This window comes from Alligator mississippiensis, chromosome 1 (assembly GCF_030867095.1).
Source record: "Alligator mississippiensis isolate rAllMis1 chromosome 1, rAllMis1, whole genome shotgun sequence".
NCBI lineage: Eukaryota > Metazoa > Chordata > Crocodylia > Alligatoridae > Alligator > Alligator mississippiensis.
Window position 1 is genome coordinate 119,164,175 of NC_081824.1, and position 22,255 is coordinate 119,186,429.

Consider the following 22,255-nt stretch of genomic DNA (forward strand, 5'->3'; position numbering starts at 1 on the left):
GAAAACTTCTTGATCACTAATTTGGTGAACAGTAGGACACTAGTTACTTTTACCCATGCTCAATTAGGTATTAAAGGATTCTCTGAAAGATCTCCAAGCTTTGATCCACACCATCTAAGGTTGCTTCTCCAGCTGTGGCCAATACTTGATCCCTCAGAAAAGGCAGAAAAGACCCATATACTACGTCTGGCCAATTGCTCATTGGGAAAAATATTCCTGTTCCTGATCTTGCCTGGCTGAAGCACAAGATTTGAAGACAGTTTGAAGTTTTGCATTAAGACAAGGACTATAGTCTATTTGCAGGAAATGCAGACTACATCTATCCCTGTAGCCTGCAGTAGAAGGGAATGAACGAGGAAACTAATATAGGGCGTGTCCACACTGTCACAACCAAATTAAGTAGTGCCCATGTCACAAACAAATAAAACCATTCAAAACATTTTTTTTCTGCACTAGGTTAACTAGGGGTTAACAATAATGATAATAACCGCTTTTTTTTGCTGCGCATGTCAAAAAAAATTTATAACTGCGACACTAACAGAGATAAAACTTAGCCTTCTGTAGTATACATAAATCATTATAATTGGTCGGAATGACAGGAGAGTGTCCGGAAGTGTCCCTATGATAACACCCTAGCAAAGACCGCTAGATAATTGGCGATTCTAATTAAATTTATGACGTGACAAAAAGCAATTGGCTATTACACAAATAAAACCCGTCTTCACTTCCGTGAAGAATGGGAGACCTCCACGCACACACCTAAAAAACCTCTGAACGTATGCGTGAGAATAACTGACAAATTAATCACTTGTCAGTCTCCCCTGTCTCGACCTTATCAGACATAAATCAACGACCTGCCGGCCCAACATTTTCTCCGTTTATCTGCCCGACCAAAGAACTCTTATACAGACCGACCTATGACCTACGAACCTTAAGCTATAACTAACCAAATATCTCTGACCTCCGCTATTCACCACCTTGATGGCGTGAATAAATAATCTTGCTTTACAACCGATAAGCGTCCGCCTAATTAATTCCACTCCAAGCGTCACAAATACCTGCCTAACGGCCTTCTAAGGCCCCGGACCCTTATCTGCCTGGGTGGAAGTCAGAGAGAGCTGCTGGCCGGCTGCCCTGGGTCCCGACACACACGAGCCCACACGTGCCTCTTGCCCCGCCTCAAACCCCTTTGAGGCAGGGCAACAGGCACGTGTGGGAACAAAAAAATGTTCCCTGCGCTGCAAACTTACAGCGTGGGGAGAAAATTTGACCCCAGGGGTCTAAAAAAAGCGAAGTATAAAAAAAGTGAGCAACCAGAGGCTGGGTCCTCCATAGAGACGCTCTGGCTGCCAGAGCGTCTCTATGGTTGGCCCCTAGCCCTGGTGCTGATATACACAATGGCCAGGCTGCGTGTTCAGCACCAGGGCTTGTGGCTGCCTGGGGCCCCTCCTGCACAGTGCAGGGCAGGGTGACAGCCCCAGTGGCCCCAGCCCAGGCCCTCCTGCCCCTCCGCTGCTCTCTGCTGCCTGGGGGGCTCTGCCAGGAGGCCCAGGAGCCCCCCCCCCACCCTGCTTCTCAGGTAAGCAGAGGCTTTTTTTTTTCCATTTTTTTTCTGTTCCTTTTCTGTTTGTTTTTTTAAAGTGATGGTGCCTGGGGTTCTGAGGGTAGCCTTCGGGGCCTGGGGGTGCAAGTTGGGGGGTGGGGCTGGGTGGGGCAGCTGGTGGGGGCTGCAGCAGCTGGTGAGGGATGGGGCCAAGTGGGGCAGCAATCGGGGGGTTGGGGTGGGCATGTGGGCCTTGCAGGGGGGGTGGTAGCCCCTGCGGGGGTCATTTGGCCCCTGTTGGGGGGTCAAACCCTTTGTGTGGAGAATGAACCCCCTGTTGGGGGGGTGAACCCCTTGTGTGGGGACCAAACTCCTGTAGGGGGGCCGTAGCCCTTGTGTGGGGGCCATCGCCCTGTGGGAGGGCAGCAAAATATGTATTCATGAATTCATGAAACCTGTATTTAGAGTTCACTTTATTACTATGATAAGAGACTTGCTTTAACACTGTAGATATATCAATAAAACATTGTCCAACTGATTGCGGTCTCTGTCTCACTCTGTCTTTATAGTGGTCTTTTGTTTTACTTGTGGAGGAACATGGATTTGCGGGTATTTTAGAGAATTACTTTGGGATTATTTTATCAGGGATTTTTCAGTTTTCCAATAGGGAACACTAGAATTCCTGCTAGGGAAGCCAGTGGCAGGACCGTGCCTGCTCAGAGCTGGCACCTTGGACCCAGCTGGCTGTGGCTGACCTCCTGGCCAAATGGGGCCAGGAGGATATGCTTTGACAGTTCAAAGCAGGCCACCACACCTGGAACATCTTCTGGGTGATAGGTGCCCAGATGGCCTGGCAGGGGGGACAAGTGGCAGTAGTGCCACACAAAGGCCAACCCTGCAACCGCAGTCCACTGGCAGCTGGCCCAGAGGGGTTCTGCAGTCCCTATCCGAGTTTGGCAGGTGCACAGCAGGTCACAGCCAGGCAGCAGCCCCCACTGCCAGACTGCTGCAGTGAGTAGAGGGTGCAGGGAACTCTCACGGCTGCTTCAGCAGTCCAGATGGCACAAGGGGTAATGTCCCCAGGTACCAATTGGCTGGGCCCCAGAAGCTCCTGAGAGCTAGTAGCCCTGAGCTACTTGCCAGGGTGGCTTTTTGTACTGCTAGGAACAGCACAGGTGCTGGCCCCGGGCTCTAGCTCCCCCTGGCTGAGGATCCGGGAGGAGCCAGGCAGGGTTATTTTGCCCCAAGTGGCACAATTTGTTCCACAACAAAGTGCATGTCCGAGCACATGCACCAAGACAAAAAGCCCCGGCTCAAATTTGCACCACTTCTATTTGAGCTGCTGCAAGCACATGTGCTTGCATGTGTGGATGCACCCATAAAGTCAGATTCCAATATAAATTCATGGAGGACAGATCCATGAGTAGCTCCCACATAGAACTATCGGGGATGTATCCTCTGACATCCCTCAATCAAATGATTGCTGATGCCAGGGAGAAAGTAACAGAGAAAGAATTCTTCTAGACATGCTCCCTTCATATGCTCTCCCTTTACCATTTGTTATGAACAAGAGACAGAATACTGGCATAGATGGACTGTTAGTCTGCCCTGGTATGGAACTCCTTATGTTCTTATAAGCAAGACTGAAAAACTCACCAGTCATCTCTTCCGTGTACAAGTACCTATACAGAGTGATCAAGTCACACCTTGGCCTTCTCTTCCGTAAGCAAAGTTGAGTTCATTAGAGGTCAGCATTACTAGGCTTGTTTTCTACCTGCTCCATCATTTTTGCAATCCTCCATTGAGTGGATGTTCTAGTTTTGATATACCACATAGTCTTCTTCCCTGTAAATGAAACATTCATTCTTGTTCTGTATTGCATTAGCTTGCATTTGGTTGTACTATAACCATTTATTCAGATAATTCTGGTCACCACTTGATCTTCCAGAAACCTTTGTGGACACATGTACAAACCCTTGTAGGACACGATAGTGCAGAAGCTTGGAGGAAAGCGTGGAATGAAACCACCATTAGGAACAACTATCTAGTTTCTGACCCAACAATAAAGCCTCCTGGTTTTGACCTTCCACAGAAAACATAGAAAGCTTTAAATTGGATCCAAACCAAGCATGGCTGCTGCAGTCGCTTGATACATAAATGGTAATTAGGAGTTCTGTAAAGTGCAACTGTGGCAATCCTGGACCACATAACAACACTCAGCCCTCTATACAAATTTGAGAGTGACATGGCAGAGATACATTCCCTTTCCTCAAGAGCGTTAGACTGTTTAACTAACCTTAAACTGAACTTATAATTGTTGCTCCAATTCAGCCATACGAAAGAAGAAGAATTCAGATCATTCTACACTTGGGTCTCTCTTTACGCAAATTCGTTTTGTGTGAATTCACTTATATGAGAGACATTACTTACACCAGAAGTTCACTTTGTGCGAGAAAAATTCACTTTGTGCGAGGCTGACAGAGTTCCATCCTGCAGGGGGCTGCGACAAAGCGGAAGGAAGGCGGTGAGATGGGGAATCATGTGCATGTACAGCACGTGCACGTGGCCCCAGGTGGCCTTGACAGCGGCTCTGGCAGGTAAGTGGGGGGTTGAGGCCCCTGTAGGAAGGGAGCTAGGCATAGTTGGGCTGTGGCTGCTGCCCAGTCAGGTGGTGCTTGGGGCCTGGGCCACAGTGTGTGGCTGCAGGGCCCCAGCGGGGAGAAGGATGGGGCCTTGGGTGGCTCGTTGGGGGAGGGGGAGGAGGAGGGGGAGGGCCAGGCGGGCTATGGAGGCTCTGGGACAGGGAACCAGGGCAGCAGGTAACAGCGGGGCCCTGTGGAGAACCTGCTTGCCCAGTGCTGCCCTGGCAGCACACCTCCTGTGCCTGCAGTTGCTTGGAGCACAAAGCTCACAGCTGCTGTGCGCAGCCCCACTGATCTCAGCCATGTCAGGTTGTGCACAGCCTGGGGGAAGGAAGCAGGGCAGCTGGGAATGGTGGCTGCTTGCCGCTGCTTCCCTCCCACAGGCTGCTGCATCCCAGCAGGTGCGACCCAGCGTGGCTGGGCTCAGTGGGGACATGCAGAAAAGCTGTGAGCTCTGTGTGCAGGAGGTGCGTTGCCTGGGCAGTATGGGACAAGCAGCAGCAGGCGGGGAGATCCCCGCGCAGCTCCTCTGCTCCCTGATGTGCTGGGTTGTGGGGAAAGGAAGCAGGGCAGCAGGGAACTCGGTATGTATCCCTATTAATTATTTGTAATAATGGATTCACTTTATGCAAGGGTTTTTTTGGAATGCAGCCCTCATATAAAGAGAGACCCAAGTGTACCAGCAACTTTATTTACTTGCCCATAATCTTTGTTCCATATTCTTCTTCCAATACTAAATATAAATTTACTAAAGTCAAGAAAATAAAATTTCCAGTGTACTGTATCAGTCATCTTGACAGTCAGCTATTTAGTAAATAAAAAACATTATTCTGAATTGTAAATCCTCAAATTGTGAATTGCCCATATTTGTGAACAATTTATTTAACTGGTATTCTAAAAGATTTGAAGGGAAGCCTGTACTGGTGCCTGATGACTGCAGACCCATGTGCTCTGGATATGAAGACCAGATTCCTCTTTGCTAAGGTACAGCGACAGCAAACATTTCTCCATTCCACGCAAAAAAGAATTTAACGTTTGTTGGCACAAAAAGATGAACTGATTTCATTGATCTCTAGTAACATATTTATACAATGTGTAATGGTCCATGTATCCCATCCCTTCTCCTTTAAGCATCTTTTCACAAGTACCCATCTTATTTTCATGGAAAGACAGTCTGTGGTAATCCTCTTCCTCTCTTGCATCCAGGAATAGAAGGTACCTTTTTTGCACCAAGTGCAGTCAGCAGAAAGAGAACGTTTTGGCTTTCCAGACTGCTCAAATCTTACACTACGTCTGCTGAGCTTGGCTTTTGCAACCAATTTCTTATTTGTTAAGGGACACCACAAAGCAGCAAACAGCATCTATGACAAAGGGTATGGCCAATCCTGACAACAAAAAAACCTTTGTTGTCAGGATTGGCCATACCCTTTGTCATAGATTCAGATATGGGAGCGGGGAGAAGCGATAATGTTGTTCTGTCTCTCAACTTTCTGGAGAAGGACAACATTCCCTCTCCCTATAATGATACGGAAGTATGTTGTTAAAAAGCCTATACTTGTAAAGAGCATTCAGGTAAGTGTATATATAAGCTGGTGTAATGCTGTACTTCACTATGGCTGTTGGGCTAGAAACAGACCAGTTTAAACAGTCAAAAAGCCTGAAGCTGAATCAATCCAGTGTTTGCAGGTTAGTCTAAGCTGCGGAGATTAAACTGAGAAACAACTGGACACACATTCACTCTTGATTCAGAAAATGCAGCCACATACCACTAGTGGTTCAGGCCAGAAGGTTGGGGAGGGGGTGCTAGAGTATGGCTCTCTGGCATATTGCCAGCATGGGCTGTGTGTTTGCTTCCTCTTCCTGCTGCCCCTGAGGTCTCTGGGATTTGCAGTCCAGACTCAGAGCAGCAGGACTCTTCCTGCTTCCAGACATAGGCAGGGTCTGCTTTCATGTGCTTCTGGGATTTGTAGTCTACAGTTGCAGCCAGCACTAAGTTTGAGCAGGGAAAGGGGTGTTTAACCCCCATTCCCTGGCACCAGACCCCAGCTGGGGTTTGCCTGCGGGGAGGGGACCCATTCTCTGCTGTAGCTGGCAGCACAGCCCAGCCCGGCTCAGGGCTGCAAAGCATTCTGTGGGACTGTGATTTAACTTTAACCAGGAAGGGGTCTGGGATAGAAGTTTCATAAACTGGTTTGATTCAAATCAGTAAAATCTGATACTACACTGAACCAGGTTTATCTTAAACTAGTTTCAGCCACTTTGAAACTGGTTTATGTGCACTGAACATCTGTTCTGTTATAGGTTTAAACCAGTTTCTGATCACTTGAACCTGTTTGTATGTAACTTCCCTAGCTCTTATGTACGCAGGACACATCTACACTTAGAATAAAGCGCCTTTGCTACCACACATTGTTTACTACCTCTAATATGAGGTACTAGATCAAGGCTCTGTAGCTGCGCTAGCGCGTAGTAGCAAAGGCAAATGTTTTTTGTTTGTGACACTTAATGCGCAGTAGGCTAATTCTACTGTACATTAGCATGGTTTTTGCCATGACATGCTAATGCACAGTAGAACAGTCCACAATGCATTAAGGCATCTCGCGTACATACACACACAGCCTTGCAACAGTTTCCCCTCAGCAAGAAGGGGACATACCTGTATTTGAAGGTTACATATATCTGAAAGAGCTTGTTGTCTAAGTAAATTCAGCTCAGACTAACGTGCTAAATCAGATACCATTGACACAATTAGTTAATGTTACATCATTAGAACAGGTCCTTATAACTTGCTACAGCAAGATATTTTGTACTTTAAGGTCTTTCTGGATTAGAACTTGTGGTCTTAGACTGAGGTTTTGGTACTTGAGTATGTACTAAGTGTGTGGAAACTGTATTCTTCAATTTTATATATATACATATATTCAATATTTTACACACACACACACACACACACACACACACACACACACACACACACACACACTACGTGCGAAACAGTTCCTATTTAATTTGGATTCAGATTCAGCCTGAATTGGGGACAGTGATTTGATTCGTTGATTTGGATCACCGTCCCTAATTCGATTTGGCTGAATCTGAACCTGAAGATTCGATGCCGGTTCGAAGAATCAGGGATTTGGCCATAGATACAGCTTTAAAACTTTTTTCTACATACCTTGAGGTAGCAGCATGGCTCGTGAACGCTCAGATGCTGGGGTGGATGGAGCACCCCACAGGAGTGGGGGGCCCCTCCAAATGCTCGGTGGCAAACCCAGAAGTGGACCGGAAGTACTTCCAGCCCACTTCTGGGCTGCCGGGGAACACACAGGGGGGCCTCCCTGTGCCCCCATGGCTCAGTAATCAGCCACAGGAGGCCCTGGGTACTGCCCCCAGACCCAGGAGGTACCAGTCACTGAGCTGAGGGGGCATGGGGGGGGGCCCAGCATGCTCCCCGGTGGACCAAGAAGTGAACCGGAACTGCTTCTGGCCCACTTCAGGGTCTGCTGCTCAGTGCACTGGGGAGCCATCCATGCTTCTGTGGGACACTCCATGTACCCCAGAATCACAGCACTCATGAGCCCCTGCTACCTAGAGGTATGTAGAAAAAACATTTAAAGCTGTGTCTATGTCTGAATCTCCGAATCTTTCCAAATCTCTCCAAATCAATTCAGAGGGTTCCGATTAGATTTGAAGAGATTGAAGAGTCCTTTGATTCTATTCAGATTCAGAGATTCAGCCACCGAATCAGGCTGAATTGAATCAGGGACTGGAGCTTCGCACAGCCCTAATACATACATATATACACACACACACACACACACACACAGGAGACCCTTGCCATTCATGAGGGATCCATCTGGAGATCCCCGCGAACAGCAAAATCTGCAAATACTGATGGGGCTCCCCATCAGACCTCACACCTGCCTCCTATTCCCCACCCCGTAAGAAGCTGGAAGTGCAGGGCTCCCCTGCAGTGCCCATGGACCAACCGTGGCTGCTTCTGGGGGAGAAGATGCCACCGCCACAGCCGCCTCCCTCCACATCCCTGGTGTTTGCTCTCTGCTCACCCGGCTCTGCTCTGCTGTCCCCGGCTTTGCCCTCCCCTGCCCCACACAGCGCTCCATGCCTGCTTACACAGAGGCAGGAGCTTGGTGCAGTTCCAGAGGGAGCTGCGGTGGTGCTCACCCAGGCCTACCCTGTTGCTGTGGTGCACAACGAATATTCAAATCCGCAAATAGCGGATTCACGAATAGTGAGGGTTTCCTGTATATACATGACCACAGAGACATCAGAATGTCTACAAAACTGAAGGTTTACAAAGCCATCATTCTTCTGACCCCCCTTTATGCCTGCAAAATCTGGACCATTTACCAGAGTCATGCCAAGAAACTAAACCACTTCCTACTTGTGCTGCCTGTGAAAGGTACTGCAGGTCAAGTAGCAGGACAAGATGCCAGACACTGAGGTGCTCAGAAGATCAACTCTCCCCAGTATTCACACCCTGCTGAAACTGGCACAGCTAAGATGGGCTGGCCACCTCTCAAGAATGACTGACACTTACCTGCCAAAGAAAGTCTTCTATGGCCAACTGTCAAATGGAGTATGCTTTTGCGGTGCACCAAAAAAGCAGTACAAGGACACCTTAAAGGTGTCCCTAAAGAGTTTCAGCATCAACCCAGAGTTGTGGGAGCAAATTGCTCACGACCATCCATCCTGGAGGTCCCAAATCCAGAACAGAGCATTGCCCTTTAAAGAGCAATGCACGGCAGAAGCAATGAAGAAACGCATGGCCAGGAAAACGAAAACCTCCCATATCCAGTCATCATCACCCCTACTGCAGCAGACTGTTCAAAGCAAAGATCGGACTTATAAGTCACTTATGTACTCATGTGACCTAGCCTCCACCCCTCTTCATTCTCTTCCCTTGCCCTTTTTTCTCTTTTCCCTTTTTCTTTCCCACTTCTTCCCTCCCCTCCCCCCGCTAGATGCGGTCATCTTTGCCCACAAAGGATGAAAGTGTGTGTGTGTGTATACACACAAAAGTGTGTGTGTGGAAAGTATGTGTACACACACACACACACACACACATCTATTTAGTATCTGCTTAAAGTCTGCTTGAAAGCTCGCTCAATATGCCATGTGAAATGAATTTATTACACTGTCCTTTTTATGAAATCATTTCCAATATTTCTTTTGAAGTAGAAGTTATTTTGGTAAGGCTTTTGGTCCAATAGAAATTCTACTTCAAAAGAAATCTTGGAAATGATTTCATAAAAGGACAGTGTAATAAATTCGTTTCACATGGCATATTGCGTGAGCTTTCAAGCAGATACTATTTAGATCAGCACCTTTGAATAATTAAAATATTCTTTCCTCAGAAGTCACCCTAAATTATTTCTAGACTAAATGGTGACCAAAAACGTGCTGCAAGCAATTTATAACAACAATACATGGGTGAGTACTTAACTGCAACAGATCTGTAGGAAGAGCTGTCATTGTACCTAGGACAGATTTTAAGAATTTAGGCTTAGGGGTCATTATAACATTCCAAAATTAAGATACTGGTTAACTGAAGCATACTTCAAGATCCCTCCTCTGCTTACATGCAGGTAGAGGACAGCCTATGACCTACCACATGTCAGGCAAGTGCCTCAGCCACTGAGCTACTGGCACGTCTGAGCTAGCTCAAGAAAAATCTTAAGATCACATCTACTTGTCTATTTTGTCTAGAGAAATGGGAAAATATTTTAAATATCTTAAGTTTTTCTGGGGTGGTAAACTAGTTCCTGTTTTGCTTTAAGTTACCATAACTCTCATAAACACGCTTTTCCTGTAAGAGTTTGAATACTTAAGCTTAATATTACTCATCTTATGGGACATGTACTCAGAGGCAGTTACATATCATCAGAACAGTGACTTTGAAAGTAGAAGTTTGAACTTAACTTGTTGATCATAACTAGAAAATATCCTCAAACTCTGCATTACAGGATGCCCCTTACCCCTGACTAGAGTAGACTCAACATCAAAATTCTGCTACCAGCATTTCAAATTCTTCTGAGTAAACCAACATCTGCTATTTAGACTGACAAGAACACACAAAGAGGTTCAGTAACGTTCACTAGTCTTTTAAGGTGTACACCGATTTTAAATTAATATAAAGATTGTTAATTTATGACTGAGCATTTATATTCAAGGAAGAACACCTCAAGATAAAAAGAGTAATCTTCCAATAGAAATATTATTTCAATTATAATTCAGTTCTTTCAATTATTCAAATAAGTCTTAATTTCAAGTATTATTATTTTTTGAAAGAAGTAAAATATAAATTAAATTATAAGTTGGATCACAGACTGAGGTATTAAGATTTTGGTTCCTATGAGTACTAAGTAACTGGTGTCATAAGTTAAGCAGTTCACTATTTCTGAATGATATCTAACAATGAGCACAAACTTATTGCTATCATGGCAACTACTGGTAGGCCTGATGCAGTAAAGTCTGAAAACAGACACTTGATAAGTGATGTATTTCCAGGATCCCAAAGTGGGACACTCTGCTCTATACCACCCACACCCCTGGCACCCTCATAGATTCATAGATGTTAGGGTCGGAAGGGACCTCAATAGATCATCAAGTCCGACCCCCTGCATAAGCAGGAAAGAGTGCTGGGTCTAGATGACCCCAGCTAGATACTCATCTAACCTCCTCTTGAAGACCCCCAGGGTAGGGGAGAGCACCACCTCCCTTGGGAGCCTGTTCCAGACCTTGGCCACTCGAACTGTGAAGAAGTTCTTCCTAATGTCCAATCTAAATCTGCTCTCTGCTAGCTTGTGGCCATTGTTTCTTGTAACCCCCAGGGGTGCCTTGGTGAATAAATACTCACCAATTCCCTTCTGTGCCCCCATGATGAACTTATAGGCAGCCACAAGGTCGCCTCTCAACCTTCTCTTGCGGAGGCTGAAAAGGTCCAGTTTCTCTAGTCTATCCTCGTAGGGCTTGGTCTGCAGGCCCTTAACCATACGAGTGGCCCTTCTCTGGACCCTCTCCAGGTTATCCGCATCCCTCTTGAATTGCGGCGCCCAGAATTGCACACAGTACTCCAACTGCGGTCTGACCAGTGCCCGATAGAGGGGAAGTATCACCTCCTTGGACCTATTCATCATGCATCTGCCGATGCACGATAAAGTGCCATTGGCTTTTCTGATGGCTTTGTCACACTGCCGACTCATGTTCATCTTAGAGTCCACTAGGACTCCAAGATCCCTTTCCACTTCTGTGCCACCCAGCAGGTCATTCCCTAGGCTGTAGGTGTGCTGGACATTTTTCCTCCCTAGGTGCAGCACTTTGCATTTCTCCTTGTCGAATTGCATTCTCCTTGTTGTTTTCTGCCCACTTGTCTAACCTGTCCAGGTCTGCTTGCAGCTGTTCCCTGCCCTCCGGCATGTCCACTTCTCCCCATAGCTTTGTGTCATCTGCAAACTTGGACAGAGTACATTTGACTCCCTCGTCCAAGTCGCTGATGAAGACATTAAAGAGTATCGGTCCAAGGACTGAGCCCTGCGGGACCCCACTGCCCACACCCTTCCAGGTCGAGACCGACCCATCCACCACGACTCTCTGGGTGCGACCCTCTAGCCAATTCGCCACCCACCGGACTGTGCAGTCATCCACATCACAGCCTCTTAACTTGTTCACCAGTATGGGGTGGGATACCGTATCGAAGGCCTTCCTGAAGTCAAAGTATACGACATCCACCCCTCCTCCTGTGTCCAGGCGTTTCGTAACCTGGTCATAGAAGGAGACTAGGTTGGTCAGGCACGATCTGCCCGCCACAAACCCATGCTGGTTTCCCCTCAGCATAATTTGCCCTGCCGGGCTCTCACAAATGTGAGCCTTGATAATTTTTTCAAAGACTTTACCAAGGATGGAGGTGAGACCTCCTTCATTAGTTGTCTCGACTGCGTATCCTAATGGAGCCAAGATTATCCAGTGATCGGGAACATCGACACCCGACTGAGATTCAAGGCACAAGACACCGCGAATCCAATCTTCCATCATTGCCACAGAGAACACCAGAGGAGCGATACATGTTTGGATTTCTCCTACAGCGTTCTGGACTCAATAAGCGGCAACTTCGGATTTTAGGGGACGCAGGCCAATGGCAACTGGCCTATAAGTTAGGTTTCCGTTACCTAGAAGAATTAGACGACAGCTCCTCGACGATTTCATCTAGTTGAGTGTGCAAGAGAGGATAGATTAAAGTAGCAAACACTTATATTATATGTTTTGAAATTAATAGTGTAGTTCCATAAGAATTTTTATAAATATTTTGTTATACGTTAACTTATTTTTTGAGAGTTTTTGTTTACAGATCCGGAATTCAGAGTGCGTGGTGAAGAAAAGCCCCAAGAAGGATAACATCATAGAAAGAAGTGAGGGCCTGACGCACTACTTCGCCATGATGCCCACTGAAACCCTGATCATGCAGTTTTTTGTTATGAATCTGATTATGTGTATCCACACATAAAAAAAAAGGGCCGCGGACCGCTCCCGGCCCGCACACCCTTGACCTACTGGCAGCACTGCTACCAATGCAGCCCAGTATGCCATTAGGCCGGGGCAGGCAATTATTTCAGTTAGAGGGCTGCTTAACGAGTTTTGGTGAGTTGTCGAGGGCTGCAACGATAGCCCCAACCCCTGATTGCTATCTTGGGACTGGAAGTCCCTCCCCTAACCTCTGACCTTTGCCACCGGAAGTCCCTCCCCTTGCCCCTGGAAGTACTCCTTTTGGGAAGGGGGTTGTCATCTTGGAACCAGAAAAACCCCAACAAATTATATATTAAAAATTAAACATCCATAATAATGTATTTTAATTGTATTTAAAAAAAAATTTTTTTTCCTGATTTGTGTGCATTTGTGCTAAATACAGAGAGAGAAAGAGAGAGAGAGAGAGAGAGAGAGGCAATTGCATTACTCTTGTATATTGTGTGGGGTGTGGAGGGGTATGGGTGGGTGGGTATGGGGTTTGTAGGTACATGTGGTGTGTATGTGTAGCAGTGAGCAGGGCTCCCCCAGAAGTGTGAGTATGAGGATTGGGGTGTGTGGGGGAGGGTGTGGGTGGGTACAGTGGTTGTGGGTTGTGTGTGTGGGTGGGGAAGGTTTGGTTGTGGGATATGTGGGGGGGAGGGTTGAAGGGTATGTGGAGTATACATGGGAGCCCCCGCATGCACCCCTGTGAGCCAGTCAGCCCCTGCTCCCACCCCCAACAGCCTAGAACCCACAGACACTGCAGCGCCTTCCCTGCCACCACCAACAGCGGGCAATCCCAGTGTGGCCCATGCCCATTCTGTACTGCCCAGCTGTGGTGCATCTTGCCACTCCTGGGCATGCAGTGCAGCTAAGGTGGCTCCTTCCAGATACTGCCTCCAGCCCCATGGTAGCGGTGGGGACCAGCGTGCACAGTTGCAACCCTACTCACCTTGTACCTGGTCTGGGCTTGCCTAGCAGCAGCCACAGCAGCCACTGCTGCCACCAGATAAAAACTGTTGCTTGGCATGTAGGAAAGCAGCCCCTCCCTTTTGCCAGACAGTTTTTGGTACAGCCACCCGGACCCTGCACTGCGCCAAGCTGCCCTACGGCTCCAACACCAATGCCACTGGCCTGCCCTGATGCTGCTCTGCTCTGTCACCACTGCTGCACAGGGCAGCCCAGAGGTGGTGGTGACAGAACTGTATGGCAGCCTGGTGCAGTGCAAGCTCCGGGTGGATGCACCAAAAACTGTCTGGCAGTGGTGAGGGTGAGGGACAGGTTTCCCCTGTGCTAAGCAACAGTTGCTGCATGGCTGCTGCTGCCACTGCTCAGCCCAGAGGGGCAAGTCCCGAGCATGCACTGGGGCCCAGGTTCAGCAGCAGCAGTGCAGGAGAGAAACTGCTGTTCAGTACGGGGCAAAAGCAGCTTCTCCCCCTTGCTACTACCAGCGCTTTTTGGTGCAGCTGCCCGGAGCCTGTGCAGGGCTGCCCTGCATCTTCTCTGTGCTGCCCACATGGGGCAGCTGAGGCTGCACTGATGCAGCACAGATGCAGGGCAGCCACACACGGGCTCCAGGTGGTTGCACCTGCAATCACCAGTGGCAGCGAGAGGAAGGGGCTGCTTTTGCCCCATATTCAGTGTGCGGGCCGGGTCCCTTTTTTTTGCGTGGCGGGCTGTGGCCAGCAGCCCGGACACGCCGGGTCAGGGAAGGCAGGCAGCACACTAGAATTAGGCACGGACGCGTAATGGTTGATTTAAGATTGTTTACTTACACCGCAGATGGTCACGGTGTAGGCTGGAAAACTTCCAGGAAAACTTCGCTTAAGTCCTAGTTTAAGGACTCGGACAGAGCGCTGGATTCACTCACACGAAGTTTGCTAGGCTCCATGGAACTCGCGCGCAGGGAAGGGTACGTCGAGGGATCGTTCGGCGACGGGGAGAGGCTAGAGGCTGATCAGACCCCTGTAGCCTTCTTGAAATACACGCTGGGTCCGATAGGCTCAGCAGCGCTTAGAGATCTTCACGAGACGTGAAGTCTCCTGCTTCTGATGTTCGTGGAGTCCTCCAACTTGGGCGGAAACCACTCAAGCCTCTTATACGGCTAGCAAGCCAATCGCTAGCCGCCACGTAGGAATAATTTAGAACTAGCCAATAGTGGGGCACGAATCTAAATACAAATGGCGGGAACTCCTTGCAACGTGCATTTCTGAGCTGCAACGAAGAAATGCACCCTGCAAAGAAAGCTACAAGTGGCGGGAAATAATTCAGCAATGCCGAAGCGCACACAAACAAAAAATCACACCCTTGGGTTGTGACATCCCCCCTTGCTGAAGGCATAGCTGAATTATGCTGCACGCTCGTCACTTGAGTAATCAAGAGCTCTTATCACGGGTCGTCGAACTAAACAGGTAAACACAAAATCCACCAACATATACAGTTCGTCCTCAAGGGATCGAATCAAATAATAACCAACACAAATATATATACATATAATCAGATTCACAACAAAAAACTGCACGATCAGGGCTTCAGTGGGTGTCATGGTGAAGTCGCACGTTAGGCCCTCACTTCTTTCTATGATGTTATCCTTCTTGGGGCTTTTCTTCACCACGCACTCTGAATTCCGGATCTGTAAACAAAAACTCTCAGAAGATAAGTTAACATATCTCAAAATATTTACAAAAATTCTTATGGAACTACACTATTAATTTCAAAACATATAATATAAGTGTTTGCTACTTTAATCTATCCTCTCTTGCACACTCAACTAGATGAAATCGTCGAGGAGCTGTCGTCTAATTCTTCTAGGTAACGGAAACCTAACTCATAGGCCAGTTGCCATTGGCCTGCGTCCCCTAAAATCCGAAGTTGCCGCTTATTGAGTCCAGAATGCTGTAGGAGAAATCCAAACATGTATCGCTCCTCTGGTGTTCTCTGTGACAATGATGGAAGATCGGATTCGCGGTGTCTTGTGCCTTGAATCTCGGTTGGGTGTCGATGTTCCCGATCACTGGATAATCTTGGCTCCATTAGGATATGCAGTCGAGACAACTGACGAAGGAGGTTACTCACAGGCTGGTTCACCATTGGGTTGAGCAGAATCCGGAGGACAACGATGTTCTTTTGCCCATAAACCTCAAGACAACTATCTATGCTGTGAACGGCCACTGGAACGATTCCAGGGTCTCGTAGATGACGGTGAGGGCATGGTCTTATTCGCTGGAGTGATGTCAGTCCCAGCGCACATGCTCTGGGGTTCCAGGCACAGTACGAGACTCCGATGATTGCTAGAGATGTAAACTTCCAGGAAAACTTCGCTTAAGTCCTAGTTTAAGGACTCGGACAGAGCGCTGGATTCACTCACACGAAGTTTGCTAGGCTCCATGGAACTCGCGCGCAGGGAAGGGTACGTTGAGGGATCGTTTGGCGACGGGGAGAGGCTAGAGGCTGATCAGACCCCTGTAGCCTTCTTGAAATACACGCTGGGTCCGATAGGCTCCGCAGCACTTAGAGATCTTCACGAGACGTGAAGTCTCCTCCTCCTGATGTCCGTGGAGTCCTCCAACTTGGGCGGAAACCACTCAAGCCTCTTATACGGCTAGCAAGCCAATCGCTAGCCGCCACGTAGGAATAATTTAGAACTAGCCAATAGTGGGGCACGAATCTAAATACAAATGGCGGGAACTCCTTGCAACGTGCATTTCTGAGCTGCAACGAAGAAATGCACCCTGCAAAGTAAGCTAGAAGTGGCAGGAAGTAATTCAGCAGTGCCGAAGCGCACACAAACAAAAAATCACACCCTTGGGTTGTGACACTCAGCAGCAGTTTCTGTCCCACACTGCTGCTGCTCAGCCCAGACAAGCGAGCCTAGAGCTGGCACAGGGTGCTCTGGGTCAGGGCTGCATGTGCTGGTCCCCACTCCTATGGGGATAGAGGCAGGAGTGGTGGCAGTCCAGCTGCGGACCTGCCCCAGCCCTGCTGCATCCCCAGGGAGTGGCAGGATATGCCACAGCCAACAGTGCCTCAGCCAGGCAGGACCAAGGGACCTGCTGCAGGTCAGACAAAGCCCCTCTGTGGGCTGGATATGGCCCGTGGGCCATATTTTGCCCACCCCTGCATTAGCCTCTTTGCTACCAGGGCACACTGTTGGCTTATATTCAGCTTATTGTCCACTGTAACCCCCAGGTCCTTTTCTGCAGAGCTGCTGCCTAGCCAATGAGGCCCAGCCCATACTGGTGCATGGGATTGTTCCATCCTGAGTGCAGGACTTTGCAATTGTCCTTGTTGAACTTCATGAGATTTATTTTGGCCCAATCTTCCAATTTGTCTAGGTCACTCTGAATCCTTGTCCTACTCTCCATTAGGGCTGTATGAAATTTCACCAGGTATTTCATTTTGAAGCTGTTTCAACCTGCTTCATTCTCAAAATAGCAAAATCCAAATGAAACAGAAGGCTTCAAAACAGCTTTGAAACAAAATGAGGGCACTCGAAACTTTTGAAACGCTTTGAGTTTTGAAGCTGGGCTTGCTTGGCTTCGGTGCAGATTCCAGCCGGCAGTGGCAGTCTGCTGTTATCTCACAGGCAGATCTGGGGGCCTGCGCCTCCTGGGAGGAGTCTGGCACAGCTCTGCAGCCCACCTAGTGGTGCAGGCACCCAGATGTGTGCACAGGATGACAGGAGGCTGCCGCTGCTGCCTGGGGCTAGTGGCAGCAGCAGTCATCCCAGCGCTGGGTGTGGGCTGTGCCCAGTGCTGGTCCCAGGTGGCAGCTGCAGTGGCAGCCTCCTGTCATCCCATGTGCAGATCTGGGGTCCACACCCCTGCAGCCCTCCTGGGGGTGTGGGCCCCCAGATCTGGTTGCGGGATGACAGGAAGCTGCTGCTGCCAGCAGATACAAGTTTTCCTTTCAACTGTTTGAGGTTCGGTTTCCCAGAAACCTCTATACCTATCTCCTTGAAACGTGGCAGGCTTCATGCCCTCAGAAGGGGCTACCACCCTTGCAATTTTCACCTGAACCAGGCAAGAAATGACAAAGTTTTAGGAATTTTCATGATTCTCCATTATAGCCTATGGGTGAAACGTTGAAACATGTCGAAACAGTGAAACAGTTTCAATAAAATGAAATGGAACAGTGCTTTGAAACGAAACGACAAAACAAAACACTGTCCCTTCGAAACGGTGAAAAGGAAGTCGAAATGAAACGGTGCTGTTTTGCACAGCCCTACTCTCCAGCGTATCTACTACCCCTAGCTTGGTGTCATCTGCAAACTTGCTGAGGGTGCACTCTATGCCAGCGTCTCTCAACCCATGGGTTGCAACCCAGAAGTAGATTGCAAGAATATATAAAAGGATAGCACAAACAAACTTTAAAAATAGATTCTTTTTAAGGGAGAAAAACATGGGAAACTTTTTTCCCTTGCAGGCTGTCAAGACTTCCAGCACGCAAGGGGCTCTTTGGGGCCCCCATGCCCCTCCCTTTCCTCCCCCCACACACACTGGGGTGGCCCTGGGTCAAGACTGGTTATCAATGTTTACAAATGTGTCCTGGTACAAAAAAGGTTGAGAACCACTGCTCTATACTGTCTTCTAGGTCATTGATGAAGACATTAAACAAAACCACCCCCAGGATCAACCCCTGGGGCACTCCACTGGGTACAAACTGCCAACTAGACATCGAGCCATTGATTACTACTCTCTGAGCCTGATGCTCCAGCTGCTTTTCTGTCCACCTTACAGTCCATTCGTGCAGCCCATACTTCCTTAGCTTGCTAAGAATTTTGTGGGAGACGATATCAAAAGCCTTGCTAAAAATCAAGGTATATTGCATCCACTGGTCTCCCTGCATCTATGGAGCCAGTTACCTCATAGAAGGCAATCAAGTTGGTCAGGCATGACTTGCCCCTGGTGAATCCATGCTGACTGTTCCTAATCACCTACTTTTCCAAGTACTTTGAGATGGATTTCTTAAGGATGGGCTCCATGATTTTTCTAGGGACGGAGGTGGGGCTGACAGGTCTGTAGTTCCTTGGATCCTCCTTTTTTCCCTTTCTTAAATGTGGGCACTATATTGGCCCTTTTCCAATCATCTGGGACATCTCCTGATTGCCATGAATTTTCAAAGATGATGGCCAATGGCTTTGCAAGCCAACTCCCTCAGCACCCTCGGGTACATCCCGTGCAACCCTATGGACTTGTATATGTACAGCTTTTCTAAATAGTCCTTAACCTGTTCTTTTGTCACCGCTGGCTGCTTACATCCTTCACGAACTGTGCTGCCTAGTGCAGTAGTCTGGGAGCTGACCTTGCCTATGAAGACTGAGGCACAAAAGATGTTGAACACTTCAGACTTTTATGCATCCTCTGTCACAAGGTTGCCTCCACCGTTCAGTAAGGGTCGTAAATTTTCTGTGATCCTCCTCTTGCTACTGACATACTTGTAGAAACCCTTCTTGTTACCCTTCACGTCCCTTGCTAGCTGCAACTCCAATAGTACTTGGGCCTTCCTGACTTCATCCCTGCATGCCTGAGCAATGCTCTTATACTCTTCCCTAGTTATTTGTCCAAGTTCCTGCTTCTTATAAGCTTCCTTTTTGTGACTTAATTTACAGAAGAGTTCCCTGCTATGCCAAGCTGGTCTTCTGCCATACTTGCTAGTCCTCCTGTACATTGAGATGGCTTGTTCCTGTACTCTTAGTAAGGCTTCTTTAAAAGTATAGCCAGCTTTCCTGGACTCTTCTCTTCCTCAGACTGACTACCCAGGGGATCCTGCCCATGAGTTCCCTAAGTGAGTCAAAGTCTGCTTTTCTGAACTCCAGGGTCCTTACTCTGCTGGTCTCCATCCTTACTTTCCCCAGGATCCTGAACTCAATCATCTTGTGGTCACTGCTGCCCAAGTTGCCATCCACTACTACATTCCCCACCAATTCTTCCCTCTTTGTGAGCACATGCCTCAAACATACACAGCTCACCAAATACTCAGCAAACCAAAGGCATAGGCAGTTCTGAATCACTTAACCTTTCCTGGATGGCATCTGGTGCCTGACTTCTATTCCTTTTCCTCTTGTTGCTCCCAGCAAACTGCCTGCAACATATGTGATGCCTTCAAGGGGCATGGGGGGGGGGAAATGTGCCCCCCTGAGAGTGCTCCAGCTGGTAGGGGGCACGGAGAGCGCTTGTGCCCCACCCTAAAATTGGCTCTGCTGGCAGGACATCAGTGGCAGAAGTGCCGGCACTTCTGCCACCACCGTGCTGCACGAGGAATTCCTGGCACTTATGCTGCCACTGTGCCGTTGATGCGCTTAGCCGCTGGGAGACCCCCCCCCCAGTTGCCATGTTTAGCTGCTGTGGGCCCCCTCCCCCCCAGTTGTGCCCCCACAGACTTGGGAGGCACCACTCACCCATGGCCTGCAAACTGCTTACTCTCTTTAAAGCCCGTTTGCTAGCTCCTCGGTCGCTGGCTCCCTCAGCTGTTTCCAGGTAGGAAGAAAAGGAAGAGAGAGACAAATAGTTCCATTTTCAACAGTGGTTCCAGGAATATTGTCAGTTTATTGCAATGCTTGGGACCGATGATGAAAATGGGACTATGCCAGAATGGGACAATACCAGTAAAAATAGGAATTATAACCACCCTACATTTGACCTCAATAGGCAGCAATTACTGAGCAGAAGCGCATGAGTGGTGTAAACTAACACCCTAGACTGGGGCAGACAGGTCTCAGACGGTCCTTGGTTTGCCCAATCTTATCCTCCTGTAACAGCATTGAAAAAAAAGTTACACAGCAAAATAACCATCTTACAATTATACAAAAGACTAACTTCCTCCAAGATGAAACTATTGACTTCAAGAAGATGGTATTAAAAGCATCTTTTAAAACCCAAAATGAAGCAGCCTTAGTTTAAGACCAATTCTTCCATGTTAATTTATCTGATAAGTCGAATACAATAGCTGACTGTATGTATTCCTCACATGTACAATGAGTTATTAATTCTTAACAGTGTTTGATTGTAACAACGCATTAAACCATTGCAACAGTAGATTCATAGATTGTAAGGCTGGAAGGGACCTCTGAAGATCATTGGGTCCAGCCCCCCTGCACCAAACTGGAAAGGTAACTGGGGGTCAGGTGATCCCAGCAAGGTGACTATCTAGTCTCCTCTTGAAGATTTTCAGGGTAGCCAATTGCACCAACTCTGGAGGGAGCTTATTCCACAGTCTGGACACCCTGACTGTGAAGAAATCTTTCCTAATGTTGAGCCTGAATCGGTCTTCCAGGAGTTAGTGGCCATTACTCCTGGTTTTCCCCTGGGTTGCCCTGATGAACAGTTCCCCTCAGCGAGCCCTTGATGTACTCCCCCAGTGTAGCGGTAAGCTGCTACCAGGTCCCCTCTCAGCCTTCTTTTCTTCAGGCTGGAGTCCCAGATCCCTTAGCCTTTCCTCATATAGGTTGCCTTTTAAGACTGATCATATGGGTGGCTCTTCTTTGGACTCTCAAGCTTGTCCACTTCCTGGTTAAAATGTGGTGCCCAAAACTGGATGCAGTACTCCAGCTGCGGTCTCACTAATGCCGAGTAGAATGGAAGAATCACCTCCTTGGTTTTCCTAGAGATGCATCAATCGATGCATGCCAGAATATTATTTGCCCTACTGGCTACAGCATTGCACTGCTGGCTCATATTCATACTGTGGTCTATTATTACCCCCCGGTCCCTTTCATTCGTGGTGCTAGTCAGTTTGGTGCCTGTAGGTGTGTTGGATGTAGTTTGGTTTCTCATCCCGAGGTGAGAACACTTCACATTTTTGACGTTGAACTTTACCAGGTTCTGATCCACCCAACTTGCTAGCCTGTCTAGGTCTGCCCGTATACGTAGTCTATTTTCAAGCATGACCACGCTCCCCCATAACTTGGTGTCATCCAGAAACTGGGCCAGTGAGCTTTTCACCCCCATATCCAAATTGTTAATAAAGATGTTGAAAAGTACTGGACCGAGCACCAACCCCTGCAGGACACTGCTGCCCACTTCTCGTCATGACACATCCGTTCACTACAACTCTCTGGGTTCCATCCTGCAGCCGGTTTCTCACCCACCTGTCTGTCTCCGAGTTAAGCCCCACAAAGTCCTCATAAGGACATTGTGGGAGACTAGATCAAAGGCCTTTTGGAAGTCAAGATATATAGTGTCAACCTGCTCTCGTGTCCAGGTGGCGAGTTACCTGGTCATAGAAGGAGTTGAATTTGGCAAGGCAAGACCTGCCTTTGACGAATCCATGCTGGCTGTCATTCAGCATCTTACCTTCTGTAAGCTTATCACAGATAGACTCCTCAATGAACTTTTCTAGGATTTTCCCTAGGATGGAAGTTAGGCTGACTGGCCTATAGCTACCCAGGTCCTCCCTCTTGCCTTTCTTGTGGATGGGCACAACACTGGCCCTCTTCCAGTCCTCAGGGACTTCTCCAGAACGCCATGACTTGTGGAAGAGTTTTTCCAGGGGTTCTGTAATGACTTTGGCCAGCTTTGGTCAGTAGTACAAGGTTCAGAAGGCTTCTGTA